Source organism: Pipistrellus hanaki (assembly GCF_964339955.1).
Source record: "Pipistrellus hanaki genome assembly, chromosome: X".
Lineage (NCBI taxonomy): Eukaryota > Metazoa > Chordata > Mammalia > Chiroptera > Vespertilionidae > Pipistrellus > Pipistrellus hanaki.
Genome location: NC_140524.1, coordinates 8,104,274 through 8,120,122, shown reverse-complemented (window position 1 = coordinate 8,120,122; position 15,849 = coordinate 8,104,274). Strand labels below are relative to the sequence as shown.

General features: G+C 45.0%; 1 protein-coding gene across 1 annotated transcript in view; it reads left to right on the top strand.

Annotated features, from left to right (window-relative positions):
• Nucleotides 1-235: 235 nt before the first annotated feature.
• WNK3 (WNK lysine deficient protein kinase 3) overlaps nucleotides 236-15,849 on the top strand; it is a 114,159-nt gene continuing 98,545 nt past the window's right edge. The window contains exon 1 of the mRNA XM_084870997.1: nucleotides 236-413. The gene's annotated coding sequence lies outside the window, so the exon portion shown is untranslated. The remainder of the gene's footprint in view (nucleotides 414-15,849) is intronic.

The window sequence follows — 15,849 nt, the reverse complement described above, 5'->3', positions numbered from 1 at the left end:
CCCCCTGCCCTCTCCTCCCCTCCCGTTCCCGCCCCCTCCGCCCCTCTCCCGGCTCCGACTCAATTCCCCGGCCGGAGTACGCGTGCGCTTGCTCAGCTCTCGGGCGAGCGCGAGCTCGGGCTCGCTCCCCGCGCTCCGAACCCCGCCCGCCCCACACCTACCGGCGGCGGCCGGCCCGGTGGGCTCGCGGGGAGACGCTCGCGCGCGCGCACGCGCACACGCCGCCGAGCGGAGCGCGAGCCGCCGCGGAGGGGAGTAAGTAGCATCGGAGGAGGCGTTAGCGGAGGAGGCGGCGTGTGCGTATGTGTATGCTCTATGGTGCGGCTCGTCGAGGGGCGAGCGGAGGCTTGGAAGGGGACGGAGGAGAAGCGAAAAAAGAGTCCGAGGCTCCATCTCCTAGAAGCTCTGGTCCGGTGAGGGTCCCGGGCCGGGCAGAGCGCCGGGAGAGAGGGAGGAGGCCGGGGGGCGTGTCTGGGATCGGGCTGCGAGATGAATGGGCCGGGGATGAATGGAGGGAGGCAGCGGCGGCCAGGAGTCTGTTCGGAGTAAAGCGCCCTAGCGGGGGGCGCTTTGACCCAGGCGAGGTGATTTCGCCGTCCCCCCAAGAGGTGCGGGACGAGGCCGGGCTCGGGTCCTCGGGGTTGTCGGGCTCGGCGAACGGGCGGAGAGGAGGATGAAGAGGGGAAAAGTGGGCAAGGGCTGGTCCCGGGTGGAGGTGCGTCTTTTTTGTCTTGTTTGTTTTTGCTGGGGGGTGGCAACTTTGGGAGTTGATGGGAGACGAGGGGACGGGGAAGGTGAGGAGGATACGCGGCGGGGCGGGAGGCGGCTGACAAAGGGGCTGAGCGGTCCTTTAAGTTAGATCGAGGCTCCGGGCAGGGAAGATCGCTCCAGGTATGGGAAGTTGGCTTTCAGCGGGGAACGGGGTGGGGGCAGGCGGATTTCATTTCGAGATTCCGGGGATGCGTGCGGGTCCGGAGGACTGGATCGGGGCGAGGGATACTGCGGGCTCGTTGTGTAAGTGGGTTAGGTTCAAAGAGACTGCGATCTGGTAACTCGGGACCGGGTGGTGCGTTCTGTTGCTGACAGGTTCGGGGTGTGGAGGAGAACGGGCTAAGGGGGTCAGGATAAAGCGGCGAGCTGGCTTCCCTGCGCCCAGAGAGGTTTCGTTTGACTAGTTAAGAGCGGTGAAACATTTATGCAGCGGGCTATGGCCGGCAATCCTGCACGTGTGTCTCGGTGCCTTGGGAGTTGATGGACCTTGTTAAAATGAAATTGAACCCTCAAAACAGATGCGCGTGGTATGGCTGGTCCTTACGAGTTACCGTTGGCTGAAGCAGTTCTTTGAATAATCGCCTTGAAAAGTTGTGAAAATGTTCGGTACAAGAGTGATTGCATCCAGTTTGGGGAGGCATTGTCACCTGCTTTTACATCCATAGTAAGTGGTAATACCAAGGGAACTTTTGAAGAGGTCTCGGTATATGACACAGAGCAGCAGGTGTCTTTTAGACAGTCTCTATACCCCGGGTTTACCAGTTTAAAAACTGTTTCAACTCAACAGCGCGAAGGAGGAGGTACCTTGCATTCAAGAGTAACTAAAACCGCTCAAGCTGATCTTGAGTGCCAAAATCCTTTCTATATGATTTCTCCGGTGTCTTTCTGAATTTGCCTGGTTTGCAAAATAGGAACTTGATTTTTTTTTCTTTTTAATGTGAGTTTCAATGACAGCAGATTACTTGAACATTTTGTTCTGGGGATACATTCCTTATCTGGTAAGGATGCCTTGTGATGGTCTCATTCTGTTCTGGGTCAAGATGAATACTTTATGGATTTTTAACTTTCCATGATTACTTTCGACCAACTTGACTGACATGCACCCATTTATCTGGGAAATATCGCGAACTGGAGGACATGCTTTCATTCCACTTCGATGTCGAGGCAATGTTCATAGCCTCTTAGATTAAAAGGAATACTACTTACTTATTAAGTGGCAGCCTGGAAATGGTGCACTCACTCTGGCAGGCCAAGGTAGTGTCCCCATTTTGAGCTGGATGTTCCTGGAGTGGAAGAACATCCCAGTATCGAGGCTGGAAAGAGTAAGCCTTGTATATTTGGGGAGTGGAATGAGATAAGGCTAGAGTCTTACACTGAGGTCGGGGTGAAGGAGTCGGAGGTCAGAGTCAGGAGCCCTTGACCCTTTAAGAGAGGGAATGACATAAGCAGATTTGTGGTGGTCCTCTCACCACCTTGGCTTCTGAGCCCCTCCCCCCACCCCCAATTTGGAGTGCTCTCTCTCCGTTTCCCTTTGCATTTCAGTTCAGTAGCTGTTTCTGAAAGTCTCGCCTGCTCCCATCTTTTTTCCTTTCCTCAGCATCCTATACTGTTAGATCCCTTTAGTGGGACCAGCCACCTAGAACATATTTTTTTTAAATGTATTTTATTGATTTTTTTACAGAGAGGAAGGGAGAGAGATAGAAAGCTAGAAACATCGATGAGAGAGAAGCATCGATCAGCTGCCTCCTGCACACCCCCCACCGGGGACGTGCCCGCAACCATTGTACATGCCCTTGGCAGGAATCGAACCCGGGACCCCTCAGTCCACAGACCGATGCTCTACCACTGAGCCAAACTGGTTTCAGCGTAGTACATGTTTTTATTACTATACTTCTGCTGGGAGACAAGCAGGAAAGTTTTCCTTTTTATACCTGAGAGAGAAAAGAAAGCTCAGAAAAGATTTGCCCTAGTGAAGTAAGTGGTAGACCCTGGAGTTTTGACGTCTAGACCAATGTTGATCCTCATATCACAAGTCTACATGCATTGATATAATTATTCTGTAGTGTTTTAGGAGTTAAATTTCCATACTGTGGACCTTGACTTTCTTCTGTAAAGTAGAGGGATTTCTTTTTTATTAAGATGTCCCATCATTTAGCCAGTCAATGATGAAGGCAATGGTCGCAGTGTGCCAGAATCAGAAGTAAAGAAAATGGTCATAAGGTCCTGGTGGAATAGCTCAGTGGGTAGAGCATCTGCGCCATATGCCAAGGTTATGGGTTCAATCCCCTGTCAGGGCACATACAAGAATCAGCCAATGAATGCATAAATAAATGGAACAACAAATTGATGCTTCTCTCCCTCTCTCTCTAAAAATAAATCAATACTTTAATTAAAAAAAATATATATATATATATATTTAAATTTTTTACAGAGAGGAAGGGAGAGGGATAGAGAATTAAAAACATCTATGAGAGAGAAACATCTATCAGCTGCCTCTTGCACACCCCCTACTGGGGATGTGCCTGCAACCAAGGCACATGCCCTTGACGGGAATCGAACCTGGGACCCTTCAGTCTGCAGGCTGATGTTCTATCCACTGAGCAAAACCAGCCAGGGCATTTAAAAAATATATTTTATTGATTTATACATATATATATATATAATTTTTATTTTATTTTATTTTTTTAGAGAGGAAGGGAGAGGGATAGAGAGTTAGAAACATTGATGAGAGAAACATCAATCAGCTGCCTCCTGCACACACACACACACACCCCCCACTGGGGATGTGCCCTCAACCAACGTACATGCCCATGACTGGAATCGAACCTGGGAGGGACCCTTCAGTCTGCAGGCCGACGCTCTATCCACTGAGCCAAACCAGTTAGGACTAGGGCATTTTTAGAGACAGAGGGAAGGAGGGAGAGAGAGACAGAGAGAGAAGGAAGGGAGGGAGGGAGGGGAAAAAATAATCGATCCATTGCCTCCCACTGGGGCCTCAACTGGGCATACAACCCAAAGCTTTTTGGTCTGTGGGAAAGGCATCCAACCAACCGAGCCACACTGGCCAGGGCTCCTGAACTGTGGAAGATAGAAACGAAGTAACATTGTTTCCTGTGGTTTTGCCTGGTAACCTTTTATTGCGATAAAATGCACATAGTATAAAAGTTACCATTTAGAGCGTACAGTCCCTGGTGTGAAGCACCTGCACCATGTTGCATGTGTAGTTGCAAACGTTTTTATCCCTCCAAAAGCTGACCCTGTACCAATAAGCAGTGGCTCCCCGCTGCCCTTTCCCACCAGTCCCTGGCAACTGCTAACATGCTATCTCTATGGGTTTGCCTATTCTGGGTATTTTATATAAAGGAAATCATATAACACATGGCTTTTTTGTGTCTGGCTTCTTTCACTTTGCATGTTTTTGAGAGTGGCATATATCAATACTTCGTTCCTTTTTTTATTGTTGAATAATACTGCATTGTATGTGTATACTGCATTTTGCTTCTTCATTTGGGGTCTTAACATATTTTGACTTCTTTTGTTTCCAAGTATCTTAACTTTTAGAGTTTTAAGTTGTTATTTGCAAAAAAAAGATCACTAAAATACATAGAGATATGTTGTTCTCTTTTTTTTGAAATATGCCATTTTCATTGGATTTTGTATATTTGATTAAAAACTGTTATGTTTATTTGTGAATTTAAATATCTTATATCTCTATTTTAAAAGTTTTCATTGTTGAAAGTATTATATATGTCCTCCTTTTCCCCTCCATTGATCCCTTCTAGCCCGCCCCTGCCCCAGGCCTTCACCGCCCTATTGTCTGTGTCCATGGGCTATGCATATGTGCATACAAGTTCTGTGGTTGATCTCTTCCCACCCACCCACCCTCCTCCACCTGTCTTCTGAGATTCCGAAGTCTTTTCCATATTTCTCTGTCCCTGGATCTATTTGTTCATCAGTTTATTTTGTTCATTTAGATGCCCCATATGAGTAAGGTCATGTGATATTTGTCTTTGACTTATTTCACTTAGCATGATAGTCTCCAGGTCCCTCCATGCTGTCTCAAAGGGTAAGAGATCCTTCTTTTTTTTTAAAAAAAAAAAGTATATATATATTTTATTGATTTCAGAGAGGAAGGGGGAGAAAGAGAGAGATAGAAATATCAGTGATAAGATAATCTCAATGATAAGAGAGAATCATTGATCAGCTGCCTCCCGCACACCCACCTCCCCCACCCGGGCATATGTTCTTAACTGGAATCAAACTCAGAACCTTTCAGTCTGCAGGCCGACTCTATCCACTGAGCCAAACCAGCCAGGGCAAGATCCTTCTTTTTTACTGCTGCATACTATTCCATCATGTACTGATGAAAAAAAAACTTTAAAAAAATATATTTTATTGAGTTTTTATAGAGAGGAAGAGAGAGGGATAGAGAGCTAGAAACATGGATGAGAGAGAAACATCGATCAGCTGCCTCCTGAACACTCCCTACTGGGGATGTGCCCACACCAAGGTACATGCCCTTGACTGGAATCGAACCTGGGACCTTTCAGTTCGCAGGCTGATGCTCTACCCAATGAGCCAAACTTGTTTCGGCGGAAAAAAACTATTTTATATTATGAATTGTAGTAACCAGATTAGGAAGTTTTCTGTCAGTTTTTCAGATAGGTTTGAAATTCCTTGCTCTCACTCTTCTCCTTCTGGCACCCCCCCTCCCCCCGACCACCCATGTGAATGATGGTGTACTTGAAGCTGTCCCAGAGGTTCTCATTTATAATATCCTCATTTTTTCCCTTTTTATTGAATGTGTTGGGTGATACTGGTTAACAAAATTATGTAGGTTTCAGTCCTAGCCGGTTTGGCTCAGTGGATAGAGCGTCGACCTGAGGACTGAAGGGTCCCAGGTTCAGGTTCGATTCCGGTCAAGGGCACATGCCTGGGTTGCGGGCTCGATCTCACTAGGGGGTGTGCAGGAGGCAGCCGATCAATGATTCTCTCTCATCACTGATGTTTCCATCTCTCCCTCTTCCTTCTTCTCTGAAATCAATAAAGAAATATGTTTTAGAAAATTATGTAAGTTTCAGGTGCACAATTCTACCACATATCATCTGTACACTGTACTGTGTGTTCACTACCCAAGTCAAGTCTCTGTCCATCACCATTTATATTCCCTATACCCTCCTGCGCTCCCACCCATTACTATCCTCATTTTTTAATTTTCCTTTTTGCTCTTCTGATTGGGTGTTTTCTGTTTCCTTATCTTCCTCATCACTAATTTGTCCTCTGCTTCATCTGCTGTACTGTAGATTCCCTGTAATGTATTCTTCATTTCATTATTGTGTTCTTCCTTTCTGACTGGTTCTTTTTTTATGGCTTCTTTTTATCTCCATTTTTATGTTTCCTGTCTCTTTGTTGAAGTTCTCCCTGAGATCATTGACTATCCGTATAACCGGTGTTTTGAACTCTGCATTTGGTAGATTGCTTATCTATTTTGATGAATTCTTTTTCTGGAATTTGGTTCTTTGATTTCATGTGGGGCATGTTTCTTTGTCTCCTCATTTTGACCGCCTCCCTGCAGAGTTCCTGTGTCTCCTGGTCTTGGCAGAGTGGTCTTACGTAGGAGGCGTCTGGCAGGGCTCAGCGGTGCAGCCTCCCTGGTCACGTGAGCTGGGTGCTCCAGGTGCTTTCGCCATGTAGGCTGTATGCACCCTCCTGTTGCAGTTGAGCCTTGATTGGTGTTGGTGCACCAATGGGAGGGGTTTACCCCCAGGCTGATTGGCTACAAGAACTGGTCATGACCACCGTGAAGCATATGCTGTGTAGGGATCAACCCCATGAAGCAGACTGGCTTTAGTGAGACTGGAGCCTGCTGGGTCAGCCCCTTGAGTGTGTCGCTTGTGGAGGTGGTTGGGCGGTGGTTTGGCATGGTCTGAAGCTGTCCACTGTGCGCACCGGGTCCGGGGCCTCCTGGAAGGTGCAGGCTAAGGTCAGCCACCACCTGTGTCCTGCCTAGAGCCACCTGGCATGAGCTCCATAGCCACGTGCAGATGACTACCACTTGTGCTGGGCTTGTAGTTGCCTGGGAGTGGTGTAGCTGCTAATCAAGGCCGGCTACCCACGAGGGGCCACTTAGCAAGAGGTACCGGGCATGTCATGCCCAGATACTGCTTGTTTGAGAGATTTTAGGAAAGTCTGAAGCATGAACCAAGACAGGCCATTTATATGGAAAAGCCCCTGACAGTGGCTTGGGTGGGCCCATGAGTTGGGTGGGGCAGGGTCTGAGGGAACCACCATTGCAGGGCTAACGGTGTTATCCAGGTTGATAGAAACTCACAAAGGCACCCGCCTGCCAGCTCTATGTGAGGAGGGCTCAGCAAAGGGGTAATGGCTTCTGCCAGTACTTTTGTCCGGGAGAAAGCTGCTCCTCCAATCCTCACTGGACAATTCGGTTCTAACCTGTAAGCTCCTGGCACCTTCTGAGTTACTGTGAGCCCAGGTACATCCTTGGGACAGGCCCCCTTTAAGAGGAATGCCTGGACTCCAACTGCCTGACTCTGTCTCACAGTCAGCGTTAAAGGGACTTCCTGGCACGGGAACCCTGGGCTGGGGGCCTGGTGAGGGCTTGGGACCCCTGGGTTTTTAGAGGGGATCTCCACAGGCAAGTTATCCCTCCCAATTTTTATTTGTAATTGTTTTTCTTTTTAATCCTCGCCTAAGGATATATTTATTGATTTGAGAGATAGAGATAGATAAACATAAATGTGAGCGAGTAACATCGATCAGTTGCCTTTTGTACATGCCCCAACTGTAACCTGCAACATACCGTGTTTCCCCAAAAATAAGACCTACTTACAGGTTTCCTTCTGAGTGAAATATAAGGCATCCCCCCGAAAATAAGGCCCCCCTAGGCTAAACGAGAGATTTGGTCCACTGATTCTGAAAGAATTGGAGACACCAGAAATTCACCAGGAAATTCAGGAATTGCATTGTTCTGATGATGTTCCAGAAGATGATGACATGATTGTCATTGAATAAATGAGTAAATTCTTGATATTGTAGGATTCAGTTTGTCTGGTTTGTGTTGACAACTACCGTACTACCGTACTGTATACAGGTAATAAATTTCCTTTATTTTCATTTAACAATAAATGTGTACTGTATTCTTCTTCATGGAAAAATAAGACATGCCCTGAAAATAAGACCTAGCGCATCTTTGGGAGCAAAAATTAATATAAGACACTGTCTTATTTTCGGGGAAACAGGGTAGGTATGTGCCCTGACCAGGAATAGAACCTGCAGCCTTTTTGGTGCACAGGACAATGCTCCAACCCACTGAGCAACCCAATCAGGACCTCCCTCCTGATTTTTAAAAAATATATATTTTTTATTGATTTTTTACAGGGAGGAAGGGAGAGGAATAGAGAGTTAGAAACATGGATGAGAGAGAAACATCGATCAGCTGCCTCTTGCACACCCCCTACTGGGTATGAGCCTGCAACCAAGGTACATGCCCTTGACCGGAATCGAACCTGGGACCCTTGAGTCCACAGGCCGACGCTCTATCCACTGAGCCAAAGCCGTCAGGGCTCCCTCCTGATTTTTTAATTTCACACGTGAGTGTGGGACCAGCCCATTCCGAGTCTCACCCATCTTATAAGTCTCAATGTGGCTTCTTTTTTTAATATGCTTATTTCTAGGACTTCAGCTAAACTTCAGGTGGTGCTGAATGATGGCTTAGTAGTTTTCATTGTGATTTTCATGTGGTTGGGGGCCAGGGCGAGGACAGCGGTTACCTACCCTGCTATCTTGACCGGAAGCCTCCTTTTTTGGCTTTTGTGAATGCAGACAGCCCTCGGGTTACATCAGACTCAACGTACATCGTTTCATGGTTATGTCACCATATCCCATTTATTAAAAAAAAAAGTTCCATCATTCCGACATATGTACGTATGTGCTTTATGTTTTTTATTATTTACTTACCACCAGTAAAGGTCAGGAATTGGTATCTCTCTTTTAATTTCTTTTTACTGTTTCACTCCATTACTGCTTGCTGTACCTGTGCTCCACGTGAGTGACGTAGGTGGACTCTTAGGGCAAAAATCGCGTTACGTCGTCATAACGGATCTCTGACGTAACCCGAGGACTGCCTGTAATTCTGATATGAATATTTGTCCCAGGTTTGTTTGAAAACCTGCTTTTAACTTTGTTGGGTGTGTAGAATTTCTGGCTCATATTATGTTCTGCACCTAATTCCATGATTAACTTGTTAAAGACCCACAAAACTGTTTTTACATCGCAGATAACAATGTATCAGAGTATCAGAGTCCCAATTTTTCCACACCTTCACCAGCATTTGTTACAGTGTGTGTGTGTTTTGTAGCCATGCTAGTAGGCGTGAAGTGATACTTTATTGCGGTTTTGATTTGTAATTCTTTCATGACTAACGATGTTGAGCATCTTTGCATGTGCTTGTTGACTATTTGAATTTCCGTTTTGGAGAAATGTTTATTTAAGTCATTTTCCCATTTTTATTATAAATCTGATTGCTCATCTCTTTATTGTCATTTAAGGAGTGGTTGCCAAATCCAAGGTTATGAAGACTTACTAATTCCTTTGCAGAGTTTTATCGTTTTAGCTCTAACATTTAGTTCTTTGCTCTGTTTTGATTTCATTTTTGTATATGGTGTGTGTAAGGGTCCAGCTTTGTTGTTTTGCAAGTGGGTTAACTTAAAGTTTTTAAACTATAAAATACAGAGTACGCAATACTTACAATATGTAGTGTATTAGTTAAATGAAGCTATTTTGTGATGATATCTAGTCGCTCTGAGCAGTTGAGGAGAAAAGCATTTTTTAAGGTCACACCTGGTATTTGAAGTGAGAGACATTCTAAAGCTTTTTATGAGTCAGTGAGACTTTTATGATCAGGAAACTTGAATACAGCAAGCAAGACAGTCTTTATGCTAAAGTTACATAAGTGATTTTTAAATAACGAGTATTATTTTTGTTTTCAAATTGTTTGTCAAGGGTGAAATCCTTGCTTAAAACAAGGGAAACAGCCCAGTCGGCGTGGCTCATTGGTTGAGTGTCCATCTGTGAACCAGGAAGGAGGTCACGGTTTGATTCCTGGTCAGGGCACATGCCTGGCTTGCAGGCTGTATCCCCAGGGTGAGGCTTGTAGGAGGCAACTGATCAGTGATTCTCTGTCATCATTGATGTTTCTATCTCCCTCTCCCTCTCCCTTCTTTTGGAAACTGTAAAGCAAGGTCTGATCAACTTTTTCCTATAAAGGACCAGGTAGTAAATATTTTAGGCTTTTCGTGCCATGGAGTCTCCGTTGCAAGCCACTCAGCGGCTGTTGTAGCAGCCTTGGGCAATATGTAAATGAATGAGTATGGCTATATTCCCATAAAGCTATTTATGAACACTGAAATAATTAGTTTTGAATAACTTTCATGTGTCATAAAATATTCTTTTTCTTTTTCCCAACCATTAAAAGTGTAAAAGTCTTTCTCAGCTCACCTACTGCACAAAAACAGTTAGTTAGGGGAGGTGGCTTTGGCCTGGGTGCTATATGTAGTTTGGCTGCCACGTTTTATTTCAAACAAAACAAAACTGGATTCTTAAGTCCTTGTATGATTTTTGATGGGCTAAAGGAGAGAGGGGATGCACACTGTTACTTACATATGTCCTACCATGTTTCTATGCTCTTAGATTTCCTAAGAATTTGGGTTTCTCTAACTGCTCCTTTCAGTGATCTCATATAGTCTTACTAGAGGCCCACTGCACGAATTCGTGCATGGGCGGGCCCCTCTGTGTGGCCTGCAGGAATCGGGCCAAAATCCTGGATGCAATGCCTCCTGCAGCTCCCACCTGCCGCTCCCACTCATCCGGGCCCCACTGTGCCTGCCCCGGGCTCACACCCATTCAGTCCCGATCAAGAGAGGCAAGTGCTGCAGCCATGTGCCCTGCGGCTGACAACCTCCCAAGGGGAGTGGTCTGAGGGATCGGGCTGAAACTGGCTCTCCGACATCCCCCAACGGGTCCCGGATTGTGAGAGGGCGCAGGCCAGGCTGAGGGACCCTCTTTGGTGGTCAGTGCACGTCATAGCAACTGGTCAAACAGTTGATTGTCTGCCCCTGGTGGTCAGTGCATATCATAGCGAGTGGTTGAGCATCCTTAGCATATCATTAGCATGTTACACTTTGATTGGTGGTTCGGTTCTGCCATTCGGTCTATTTGCATATTACCCTTTTATTACACAGGATGGCATAAAATACCGTTTCACACCAAATTCACATCTCCTGCCTAGACACCTATCTCATGAACTCCAGCCTTGTTCCTGACATTGGGCCTTTGCAACTGGCTGTTCCTTTAGACCAGTGTTTCCCAAACTTCTCTCATGATGAGAATCACCTGGTGGAGTTGTTAAAACACAGATTTCTGAATCCCAACTAAGAAGTGCTAAACTAGAATTTTTGGGAACATATAGGTAAAATTGTATACTTAACTAGTGCTCTAACACAGATGTTATATACAGAGCACTAAGTTAGGTATGCAATTTTACCTATATGTTCTCAAAAATTCTAGTTTAGCACTTCTTAGTTGGGATTCAGGAATCTGTGTTTTAACAACTCCACCAGGTGATTCTCATCATGAGAGAAGTTTGGGAAACACTGCTTTAGACATTCTACATCCTAACCTCATCTTTGCTCAAATGTTGCCTTTTTACTAAAGCCTATTCTGACCATGCTACTTAATGTTGTAATCTGTTTCTTACTCACAAACTGCAAATACTAGATATTTTATATATTCACTAGGGGCCCAGTGCACGAACTCGTACACCTTAAAAGGAACTGTGGGTTGCAAGGCTACAGTAGTAGGCACAGGGGCAGCCCCCGCCTGGCCCCTCCCACCTCGGCCTCTGTTCCCTGTCTACCGGCAGCCCTTCTCCTGCCATAGCCACCGCTCCCACGCACTGACCCTGCTCGCACCTGCTGAAGGTGCGGAGCAATTGGGGCCGGTGCCAGCAGTGGGTGCGAGTGGCAGCTACTGCCCCAATCGCCCCTCAGGAGCAGGGGGGGGGTGGAGAAGCCCTCAGGGGTGATCAGGGCCAGCAGCCACTGCTCACCCATTGATGGCGCTGAGAGATCCGGACCAGCACTGGGCACCTGCAGCGGGTGCGAGTGGCAGCTCTGGCGCTGGCTGTGGGTGCAAGTGGGGCCATTGCCAGCCGCTGGTGCAAGAGTTGGCTGACAGCCTCAATCTCTCCTCAGGAACAGGGGGAGGTGGAGAAGCCCTGAGGAGCGATTGGGGCACTGGCACTTGCATCTACTGATGGCACCGAGCGATCAGGGCTGGTGCTGGGCACTGGCAGTGTGTGTGAGCAGTGGCTCTGGTGCCAGCAGCAGTGCAAGCGGAGCCAGCGCCGGCAGCAGGTGCAAACGCTGGGTGGGACCGAGGTGTGCGGGAGCGAAGGATTTTCAGTAAGCACCAAAGGCTCACTCTGATGACAGCTACTGGCACCCTCCCCCCCCCCCTTGGTCTGGCACCCCTTGCTTACCTGTTCCACCATCCTGCCGTGGCCGATACCTGCCATGTTCTGCACACGCCCCCTGGTGGTCATTTCATGTCACAGTGACCAGTTATTGTTTGGTTGTTCCAGTTCCACTCATTTGGTCTATTTGCATATTAGCCTTTTATTATATAGAATTATGCTTATTGTTTCTCTTTATTAGTATTTAAGCTCTATGAGGGTAGGGATCTATTTTTTAAAATAATTCTTTATTGTTGGAAGTATTACATAGGTCCCCTTTTCCCCCATTGACCCCTTCCAGCCTGCCCCTGCCCCAAGCCTTCACTGAACTCATTGTCTGTGGCCATGAACCATGCATATATGTATACAAGGTTCTTGGTTGGTTACTTCCCACCCCTCTTTCCCTCTGAGATTCCACACTCTGTTCCATGCTTCCATGTCTCTGGATCCACTCCATTCATCAGTTTATTTTGTTAATTAGATTCCGCATGATGAGTGAGATCATGTGATACTTGTCTTTCTCTGACTGGCTTATTTCACTTAGCGTGATACTCTCCAGCTCCCTCCATGCTGTCTCAAAGGGTAAGAGATCCTTCTTTTTTACTGCTTCATAGTATTCCATTGTGTAAATGTACTACAGCTTTTTTATTCACTCATCTGCTGGTGGGCACTTGGGCTGTTTCCAGATCTTGGCTGTGGTGAATTGTGCTGCTATGAACATAGGGGGGGCATACCTTCTTTCTGATTGGTGTTTCTGATTTCTTAGGATATATCCCTAGAAGTTGGCCACCACATTTTAATGGGTTATGCAGAATAAGGTGTTAATTAAGGATTTGAGGGAAAGTGATTGGTAAATAGAAATTGTTTAATTTTGATATATATTATGTCAATATGCATATGCCCACTTCATTCTTTTTAATGGATACACAGTATTTCATACTACATGCTTTTTTTAACTGCTAGGATCAGTTTAGAGTAGTGGTTGGCAAATTGTGGCTCACAAGCCACATGCGGCTCTTTGGTCCCTTGAGTGTGGCTCTTCCTCAAAATACCACGGCCTGGGTGAGTCTGTTTTGAACAAGTGGCATTAGAAGAAGTTGAAGTTTAAAAAATTTGGCTCTCCAAAGAAATTTCAGTCGTTGTACTGCTGATATTTGGCTCTGTTGACTAATGAGTTTGCTGACCAGTGGTTTAGAGCATATCCTGTCAGACATATAGAAATAAAAAGTTTTGGGGGGATTTTTACATAGATATGTATAGATGTAATGTATACATAGTACTAAAACTTGTTTTTCTCAGTACATATATGTAGATTTTTCTACATATATATTAGTATATATTAGTATATATCCATCTCTCATTTTTAAACAGATACATTTTATTACATAGTACAGATATACCTCTGTTCATTTCACTATTCTCTTAAAGATAGATATTTAAGGTGTTTTTCTTTTCTTTCTTTCTTTTTTTTTTAAAATATATATTTTATTGATTTTTTACAGAGAGAAAGGGAGAGAGAGTTAGAAACATCGATGAGAGTCAACGATCAGCTGCCTCCTGCACACCCCCACTAGGGATATGCCGCAACCAAGGTACATGCCCCCGACCGGAATTGAACCCGGGACCCTTCAGTCCCCAAGCCAACGCTCTATCCATTGAGCCAAACCGGTTTCGGCTAAGGTGTTTTTCTTTAATTCTTTATTGTTGAAAGTGTTACATATGTCTTCTTATTTAAGGATTTTTTTCAGGATTTTTTCAATTTCAAGCCATGCTTTATTTAAAAAAATCCGTGTACATATATATTTGTACATATATAGGGATATTTCTCAGGTAAATACTAAGAAGTGGAAATTCCGGGTTACAAGTTTGCGCTAAACACTTGGAATCGGAATTGCCATATGAAAAGGCTATTCCAGTTTACCTGCTAACAGTGCGGGATTTCTCGCATACTTCCCAAAACATGATATTAGCATATCTTCTTATTCTGCTCATCTGATGGACAAGAATGACTTTGAACTTACCTCTCTCTGCTTGCTAATTAGTTTGAGCCATCTTTCTACCATACATGTATTGGTCATTTGTATTTCTTCTTCCTGATTTTTTTGTTCTTTATATATTCCGGATATTAATGCTTTGCTATACCTGTGGCAAATGCTGGCTCCCAGTCTGTTGCTTATTTTTTAACCTTGTTCATGGTCAAATGGCAAAATGTGTTAGCTTTTTCGTTAATGATCTCTGCATTTTGTCTTTTTCAGAAGGCCTTTCTTCAGGTTAGAAATATATTGTCATAATTTCTTTAATAATTGTAGTTTTGCTGTTTATGTTTAGCTTTCTAATCTACCTGGAATTTATTTTTGTGACTGAGTTTTAAGTGGGTAGCCAGTTATTCTGATACCATTAGAAATGCCATCTTTATCATGGACTACATCCCCATATATTGTGTCTGTTTCTGTACTCATTCTTTTTTTAATTAAAAAATTTAATTTTTTTATTCATTTCAGAGAGGGAGAGAGATATCGAAACATCAATGATGAGAGAGAATCATCGATCAGCTGCCTCTTGCACACTCCCTACTGGGGATGTGCCCGCAACCAATGTACATGCCCTTGACCAGAATCAAACCTGAGACCCTTTAGTCCACAGGCTGGTGCTCTATCCACTGAGCTAAACCAGCGAGGGCTGATTCTTTTGTTTTATTCTTCATTGGAGGATATGGTCATTGACCCTAGAGAGAAGGGAAGGAGTTGGGGAGGGGGTGAGAGAGAGAAACATAGATGTGAGATACAACATCAATTGGTTGCCTTCCGAATGTACCCTGACTGAGGATCAAACCCACAACCTTTTGGTGTATGGGACAACGCTCTAACCAACTGAGCCACAGGGTCAGGACTCTGTACTGATTTTTCTACTCTATTAGTCCATTTGTCTGTTTCTGTCCTGAAACTACACTGTAATTTACCAGGTGTACAGGTTAATAATGCAGATTTTGTAATCGAAGTAAACTCGATAATTTCCAGAGAAACATCAAAAGTGCTTTATTCAAAATAATGACCATCGCTAGCTACACATTTCCCCATCTTTCAGGTAATTTGTGGATATCGTCCCAATAGAATAGAACTTTTCTTGTTTTGAGGCAAACCATTTAGAGGCGGCGATTTTCCACTTCTTTGTTTTGAAGAGCTGCTCAGAAAGTGCGTGTGCCATCGATCGGAACAAGTGGTCATCTGAAGGAGCAAGGTCTGGTGAATACTGCGGGTGGATTAATACTTCCCAGGCAAGCCGAGACCAGTTTGGCTCAATGGATAGAGCATCGGCTTGGGGACTGAAGGGTCCCGGGTTCAATTCCGGTCAAGGGCATGTACCTTGGTTGTGGGCATATCCCCAGTAGGGGGTGTGCAAGAGGCAGCTGATCGATGACTCTCTCTCATCGATGTTTCTAACTATCCCTCTCCCTTCCTCTCTGTACAAAATCAACAAAATATATTTTTAAAAAAAAATACTTCACAGGCAAGATCTTTTAACTTGTCTTTAACTGGTTTTGAAGTGTG